Source organism: Cynocephalus volans, chromosome 2, assembly GCF_027409185.1.
Source record: "Cynocephalus volans isolate mCynVol1 chromosome 2, mCynVol1.pri, whole genome shotgun sequence".
Classification (NCBI taxonomy): domain Eukaryota; kingdom Metazoa; phylum Chordata; class Mammalia; order Dermoptera; family Cynocephalidae; genus Cynocephalus; species Cynocephalus volans.
Window position 1 is genome coordinate 176334138 of NC_084461.1, and position 8859 is coordinate 176342996.

General features: G+C 38.7%; 1 non-coding gene across 1 annotated transcript; it reads right to left on the reverse strand.

Annotated features, from left to right (window-relative positions):
* Positions 1 to 6160: 6160 nt before the first annotated feature.
* On the reverse strand, positions 6161 to 6295 carry LOC134371385 (small nucleolar RNA SNORA42/SNORA80 family). The gene has a single exon (XR_010022811.1). It is a non-coding gene; the product is annotated as a small nucleolar RNA SNORA42/SNORA80 family (small nucleolar RNA).
* Positions 6296 to 8859: the final 2564 nt, after the last annotated feature.

Below are 8859 nucleotides of genomic sequence, written 5' to 3' on the forward strand. Positions count from 1 at the left end.
AAAGCATTTGTCTTAGGGAGTGGTTCTTAACTCCAGCTGTACATGGAAACACACCAATGCCTGGCTCTCACCCCACAGAGTCTGATTATGTCGGCTGGGATGAGGTTGGGACATTGGTACGTTTTTGAAACTTCCCTGGGTTATTCTCTGTGCAGCCAGGTCTGAGGATGCAGGCTGAGGAGAACCTCTCCACTCCTTCCTCTGCACCTCACCCCATACAGGACCTTGTTCTGTCTATTTTCCTAGCTCTCCCGTCCTTTTCCTTTCAGACTAGGAACTTGTACAAAGATCTTCCTCAAGCAAAAACACTTTCCCTCATTTTACTTCTCTTTGAGCTACTCTTCCATTTCTGTTATTCCCCTTCTTTTTTTTTTTCCCCCCAAAGCAAAAGAGAAGTACACACTTGCTACCATTCATTGACTTGATTCTTGCCAAAGACTCCACCCCGCTCTGGTGAAAATGCTCCCTTGAAGTTGCCAAACACCCTGTTAATCACCATGGATGAAATGACATTTCTCAGTCCTCATTTATCCTGTCTGAAGCACTTCACACGGCAGAACATACTCTTTTCCTTTGACTTTCTGTTTCTCACATCGTCTCCTACCTCATTGACTGCATTTTCCGTCTTCTTTAACGTATAGTCTGAGTTCCGAGTAAGACCTAACTCCTGATCCTGATAGCTATGGTGGTAAACTCTTAGAATCAAGATCAGCCTGGACCAGTCACTTGGATTTCACCCTAAATGGACAAAAGGCAGCTCAGACTCCAAGGAGCAAGCAGAAGTGGTGGGAAGTGGGCACACTGCCAGCAGGACAATCTCCTTGTTCCCTGGAATTGCACTTTCTATCTGGAGAAAGTTGACTCTTCTCTGTCTCAGTTGCAAATGACAGAAACTCAAATTAAACTAGCTCAAGCAAAGTGATAAAGGATTTGTTGGCTAGTGTGACTTATGAGGTTAGGTGTATACTAAATTCAGACACAGATGGAACCACGTACTTAAATGATGTTATCAGAAATAGTCCTCTCTTCACCTCATACCTCTTTTTGTTTGCTTCTTCATACCAGTTGGTGCCAGAAATGGTTGCCAGCAGGTCCAGTGTTTTATTCTACCAGCTCAGCCATTCCAGAGAACTGAGAGCCTTTTTCAGTAATATCAGCAAAAGTTCCAGGCCTCCTTTTGACTCTCCTGGGTTGGGGTACTTACCCATTACTAAACCCATCATCGCAATTCTAGTTGTGCAGACCTAAGACTGTGGATTGGGACCTTCTCCACTTGAACCACATGGGTTGAGAATAGGGGAAAACAATTTTCAAAGAAAAAATCAGAGAGCTGGTAACTGAAGGTAAAATGGACTGGAGAGGCAAAAACAACATTACTTGACCCAGTCTTGTTAAAAAGATTCTTTACCGTATCCTTTCTCTCCCAGACATAATAGTCTTGAAAGATTCACACCCATCCCCATAGTTTTCCTATATGGCTTGGCTCTGAATGTTAGGATTAATACCTAAGTTTATACCAGAGCAAAAAAGAAGACACATGTCGTGGGCTGCTTAAAAAGGGTTCCTAATGGTCCCTTTCTTTTGGTGTTCATGCCTGATCATAGTCCCCTCCCCCTGAGTGTGGATGTGACTTCTGACTTGCTTCTAATCAACAAAATATGGTAAATGTGATGGGATATTTTGTTTATGTAATGATGTTTCGTAAGATTGAAGTGCCTATCTTGCTGAAGTCTCTCTCTCTCTTTCTTCTCTCTTGTTCTTTTTGGTTTTGAGGAAGCAAGTGGTCATGTTAGGGAATCCCCAAGTGACAAAGAACTGTGAGTGGCCTTTAGGAGTTGAGGGCAGGATCCAGCTGACAGCCTGCAAGAAACCGAGATTCTCAGTTCTTCAGTTATAAGAAACTGAATTCTACCAACAACCGTGTGAATTTGGAAGCAGATCCTTCCCTAGTTGATTGTTAGATGGGACTTCAGCCCAGGCCAGCACCTTGATTGCAGCCTAGCAGAAGACCCACACTCCTGACTCACAGAAACTGTGAGGTAATAAATGTTTAAAGTCACTAAGTTTGTGGTAATTTGTTACTCAATAATAGATAACTGATATGCCATGTGCCGCCCCTTCCCTTTTCTCTACGTCTCCCCCAACTCCCCCAGTCCCCATCCCAAGCAGGGCTCTATGAAGCTTATAAACTTGCCATGGCTTAAATGTTTGTCTCCTCCAAAATTCAGGGTGGAACTTAATCCCCAATGTAGCAGTTTTGAGAGGTGGGGTCTTTAAGAAATGATTGGATCATGAGGGCTTTGTCCTCATGAATAGATTAATCCACTTACAGATTAATGGATTAATGAGTTATCATGGGAGTAAGGCTGGAGGATTTAGAAGAAGAGGAAGAGAGACTTGAGCTAGCATGCTCAGCCCCTCACCATGTAATTAATGTCTTTTGCTGCCTTGGGACCCTGCAGAGAGTCTCCATCAGTAAGAAGTCTCTCACCAGATGTGCCCCCCCATGACCTTGGACTTCCCAGCCTCCAGAACCATAAGAAATAAATTTTGTTTCCTTATAAATTACCCAGTTTCAGGTATTCTGTTATAAGCAACAGAAAATGGACTAAGACAAGACTCTAATAGGAAATGACAACGAACCCCAAATTCGTTTTTACTGAGATACCATGTCTTGGGGGTGGATTTAATGCCTTCCGTCCACACCTCTTGGAGCCCTAAAAGACTTCTGTGTGGGCTACTATATCCCCTCAGACACTTACAGGGCCTAATTAGAGTGACCGTAGTGGCTGTATGTTTCTTGGCTTGTAATTGTGGGTGTTTTTAAAAATTAATGTTTAATCACACAAGTAATATGTGAATCATTTTTTTTTATGAAATATTAAGAGATTATAGATTAAGCTAAATTGACCTTTAACTATTTGCCCCAATCACTCACCCCTCTCCTTTCTCAGATAAATGCATCATAATAAATTTGGCATAGTTTTTTTCCACTTTTTTCTATGCATTTAAATGCATTTAATATATGCACTTATAGGAGTAAATAGTACATTTGATTTTTTTTCTATAAAAGGTATAATATTGTACATTTCACTCAACAATACATTTTTGCATATTTCCATGTGAACCCATGAATATCACATTTTTAAAACTGCAGCCTATTATTGCCCAATGTAGATAAATTATAGTCTCCCCTTACTGGTGCATATTATAATGTTTCTAAATTTTTGCTACTCCTAACCAAGCTGCCTAGACATCTTTAGCCCTTGTTAGAAGAAAAACTTTAGAAAAATGTGGCAGTTTATTTGAATAAAGAACAATCTGATTCATGTACCAGGCAACACTCAGAACCGGAAGAGTTCAGAAAGCTCGCTCAGCCAAACATGAAAGCAAAGTAGAGAAATTACCTGACTGGCTACAACCAGGTGTCTGCCTTACTTGGGCAGGGTGTGATCGGTTTGCTACCTGTGATTGGCTGAAGCTTGGCTGTTTGTGATTGGCTGAGACCCAGCTATTTGTTACAAAAAAGAAATCCTAAATTAGGTTGTAGTTTGTTATGTAGGAGCTCAAACTACAAAGACAGCCTCAGGCTAATGGCCTCCTGCTTATTTAATTTAACATTCTGAATCCTTAAACACATGAGTGATACAAAGAAGCATCTACCAAGAAATAGAATTCTGGATCACAAGCAGTGTCAACCAGTATAATAAAATGTGCACCAGTTTACATGTCCCCTGAATCCTGCTAACACTATATTATCAAACTTCTAATTTTGTCAATCTGATGACCTGACGAATGACAATATCTTATTGTTCTAATTTGCATTTTCCCAGTTACTAGTGATATTGGATATCTTTTTTTACATATGAATAACCAGCCCTATTTACTTACTTCTCTGAATTTTCTTTCTTTTTTCCCCCATCATTTTATCAGATTATTTATCTTTTTTTACTGGTAGAAACTTTTTGCATATTCTGGGTAAAATTTTTTGTTCTATTATATATAGGGTAAATATTTTCTTCCACTCTATGTTCATCATATACAGTTGGTCTTTAGGTTATGACTTTTTGCTTTCAGTGAGCTATATGAAAAAGTTCTTTTTTACTTAAAAGCAATAAATAACCAGATGTTTTAAACATCCTTTTATAGTTTTGGTTTTACATATGTATTTAATATATCTACACATTATTTTATCGTCTGAATAGTTTGTGAAAATAATCTAAATTTAGTTTTTCCTAATGTCTAGAAAGTTGCTCCAACTCTGTTGCATAATCTGTCCATTACTTTGAGATTCAATCTTCATTAGTCACTAGGTTCTCATACATACACAGGTCAGTTTCTGGGCTCATTTTTTTATTGCATTGATCTGTTTGTTTATTCCTGAGATGTTACCACACTGCTTAATTATTATTTCTTTATACAAGGTCTTGAAATTAGGTATGGCAAATCCCACTTCTCTCTTTCAAAATTATATCTTGGACTATTCTTTCATGTTTATTCTTCCACTTGAATTTTAGAGTCAGCTTATTAAGCTCTTTGAAAAACTCTGTAGGGGTCTGGATTTGTAGTCTATTGAATCCATGGATTCATTTGCAGAAAATGGACTTTTTGCAGTATTGACCCATCCATTCATAAAACTATTAGAGCTTACATTTATTTGTGTTTTCTCTTTTATTTTTGCTCCTTAATTAAGTTTTACAGATTTTTCCCCACAAGGGTATTCTACATTCGGGGCTAGATTTATTTCTATGTACTCTATACCTTTGTTGCTGTTGAGATTGACGTTTTTTATCTGTTTTATTTTCAAACTGACTTATGGCTTCATTTTAGCTTCTGTCTCTATTCCTAGCTGGCCTAGCTACTCTAGTTCTCTAGTTTCAGATCTGAAGAGAGCAAATCTGATTGCTTAGGGTAGACTTTTACTCTGTTGGTTTTGGGCTTATTTAAAAAGTATGCAAAATAGGACACACCATAGAATCCAATGTGTAACATATAACAAGAACCTTAACAATGTGTGTGGTAGTATATTCATAGAAAATAATCTTAATGAATGAATATACACCAACCTGTTAACAATATCTCTGGGGCTATGGAAAACTTTCAGTTTCTAACGTATATATTCCAGGACTGTATTGTTCTTTTTTCCCCAGAAGAAAGTCTTCTGTAATTAAAAAATTCAATGAAATATTTTACATTTTTACAGATTTGTTAAAATATAATTAAATATAATTATATAAAATATAATAAAATAAAATATGAAATATAATTAAAATATAATATAAAATATAATTAAATTTATTTTATAAATTAAATATAAAATATAATTAAATAAACTGTGCATATTTAAGGTATACAATTTGAAAACCACATTCAAGATAATAAACTATTCAAACATTTTCATCACCTACAAAAGTTTTTGTGCTTCTTTATGGTAGTCTCCTTCCAATTCCCACAGCCTGGTCCCATTTACAGTCAACTATTGATCTGCTTTCTGTCACTGCCTATTAGTTTACGTTGTGCTCTTTGGTTGTCTGGCCTCTTTCATTCAGTAAAGTTATTCTGAGATTCATCAGTATGATAATGTATATAAGGGTACTTCAGAAAGTTCATGGAAATGCTCATATTATCTTTTTATTCTATTTTCTGCCAATTTTTTGAAGTATCCTTGTATCAATCGTTCACTCCTTTTTATTGCTGAGCAGTATTGCATTTTATAGAAGTAACAGAGTTTGCTTGTCAGTTCATGTCTTGATGGATATTTGGGTTGTTTCCAGTTTGGGGCTATACAGATGTTTACACGTCAGTCTTTTTGTGAAGGTGTCCTTTTTTTCTCTTTAGTAAATGCCTAGGAGTGGCATGACTGGGGTACCTAATAGGTATATGTTTAAATTTTTAAACATCCTCCAAACTATTTTCCAAAGTGGTCACCCCAGCTTGCATTCCTGCCAGCAGCTGTATGAGAGTTCCAGTTACATCACATCCTTGGTGACATTTGATAAAGTCAATGTTATTAATTTTAGCTCTTCTAGTGGGGGCTCAATTCCCTGTTTTGACCCCCATCATTTTACCTAGTGACTGTTTTAACCTCGCTTTTTAACTTCAACACTGCTTTGAATACAAAAATGTAAATACTTATTACTAGTAGTATTTGTTTTTTTCCCACTGTGCAAACGGCTTCAGTGCCAGAAGCCCACAGGAACAGAGGCCAGGCCATGGTCCAGGGCCACAGTTTGCTCTGGCATAGGGCACTATGAGGGGCCCGGGATGACAGGCCTGTCACTTGTAATACTGATACATTTTGGTTAGTGAAATGTTCTCTGAAACAAACTCCATTTAATCATTTAAAATGCACAATACATTTTCTATGCATCATAGTCAATATGCAAATTTTTCCTTTTCTTTTTTTTTTGGCTGAAATTATTTTTATTGGCATCAGCTCTTTTCCTTTTACATTTCACAATGGGGGTTTATCTATAGATTACTTTTTTGTCCACATTAACTTTTCAGACTGCTTGTTTTATTTCTTTGCTAACCAGTGAAAGGGAAAAAGGGAAAGGGAGGGAGGCCAGCAGAGATGCACCCTGAGAACAGACAACACAGGGCCCAGAGACAGCAACAGAGCAGGCAGGGGGGGGGGGGGGCTGGTGTGGAGCAGTGACCGTGAACATCTGGAATGCATGGTGGAGCCAACACGTTCCAGGGGCCAGTGAGCCTCAGTCTTTGGACTGAGCCTGCTCCTCCTCAAGACCCAAGCAAAAAGTCAGTTGTGATCTCTTATGTTATAAAGGGATGTTACAAAACTTTGTTCCAGGCAAGTGTGTTTGTGGGGGAGGTGTGGGGGGTGGGCAGTAGTTTATCTTACAAAGGTCTATGGTTGAGCATGCCCAGGGATTTACAATGCCAACACCATTGTGTGTGTAGGGTGATCTAAAATATTTAAAGTTACACAGTAAGACTGAGGAAATTATGCTAAAATGCTGGCTGAGATTATCGCTGCATGGTGGGACTCTGGTGTTTTATTATTATTATTATTATCTGTATTTCCAGAAATGTTGTGTATTTTATAATTAGTAAATGCATGGGAAAATAAATAGTGTTCAATGAAAGCATAATAGAGAGATGTTTACAGTTGGGTTCACACACACACACACACACACACACACACACACACACACACATATGCACCAATACGTACATATATGTATTTAGGGAAACAACTAAAAGGAAACACATCAAAGTGTTAACAATTGTTTTCTCATGATAGTAAGATTATGGAAAATTAATTTCAATAATGATTATGTAGTTTATCATAAGGAAAAATAGTGCCAAATAATAGTGAATGTTTCCCTGTTGCCTTCAGAGTAAAATCCAGTGATCTCAGCATTGCCTTCAAGCTTTTCCCCAGGGAGTCTGCATGTTAACCCTCTAGTTCTAGCTCATGCAGTCCCCATGCTGCTGCCAAACTGAGCAACTGTCATCCCTTATAAGCAGCCATGGTGCTGTGGTAGTTGTTGGTGGATTCTTAGTTATTTCCATCTGGAATGTTCCTTCCTTCCCATTTCTGCCTACTTTAAAAATGTCCTTTCCTCAGTACCCAGATACCTTGAAACCAACTGGAGTACTGCAGTTCAGTGTTGGCACTAATCATTGGCATTAGAGTGACCCCCACTAGTTAAAAGGCATGGTCCCCAACAAGACTGCCCTTACTTCGGGCACCAGACACATTTCAGGGGTTCCCAGGTCCCCACACTGAACAACAGGCTACAAAGTCTGAGGTTCCCACTGCCCCTTCAGGTTAAATAATTTGTTAGAATGACTCACAGAACTTAGGAAAGCACTGTACTTATGGTTACAGTTTTATATAAAGGATACAAATCAGAAGCATCCAGATGAAAAGACATACAGGGAAAAGTCTAGGAGGGTCCCAAACACAGAGTCTTTCTCTGTGGAATCAGTGCACTGTGCCCTTTCTCTGTGGAATCAGTGCACAACACCCTTCTGGTGCACTGATGTGTTCACTGTCCAGGAAGCTCCACTGAGCATCGGTGTTCTGAGTTTCACAGGGTTTCATTGCAAAGGCATGATTGTGAGGAAGCTCAGAGTACACTACTCCCAAATATGGCAATTTGGCATGCTAAGTATTTTAAGCTAAAGGAATTTGAGAAAACTGCAAAAGCAGGAAGTTTTCTCTGATCTTCCCCCAGCCTTCTCCCCTGAAGCAGGTCATAAAATCTAGGAAAGATTTTCTGAACTTTCCTTGAAGCAGGCATAACACCCTCATGTAAGAAGTGACCTCCCTATATCCACAGGAAAAGAATATTCTTATCTCCAATGACAAAGGGTCATTGAGAAAAATCTGAACAGGCCTCGCTATGTTTTTTTGTTTGTTACCATTTTGCCCTATCATGTTTCTTCTCAACTGTCCACTCTTCTTCTTACTTGCTATAAAAGACAAACCACTAAGGGTTAACTGTTTCTTGGGGTCTTTATTTCCTTATGAAGGTTTCCATGTTAGATAAAACTTACTAAATACATTTGCATGCTTTTCTCCTGTTAATCTGTCAGTTTGATTTTTAGACCCAGCCAGGGATCCTGAGAGGGTCAAAGAGAACCTTTCCTCCCCTACAATTGATTGAATCATTGACCACATGAAAAAACTCACTCTCCAACCCCACTACCCTGAAGGTTGGGAGGCCAGGTTGATATCACGTGGTTCAAAGCCCCACCCCTCTAATCACTTAGTCGGTCTTTCTGGTGACTAGAACATCTTGAGTGATCTTGTTAGCAAGAAAGCAGGCATGATCCTAGGGGCTCACAAATAACAGAGGCATTGCTATCACTCAGCATACTACAAGGGTT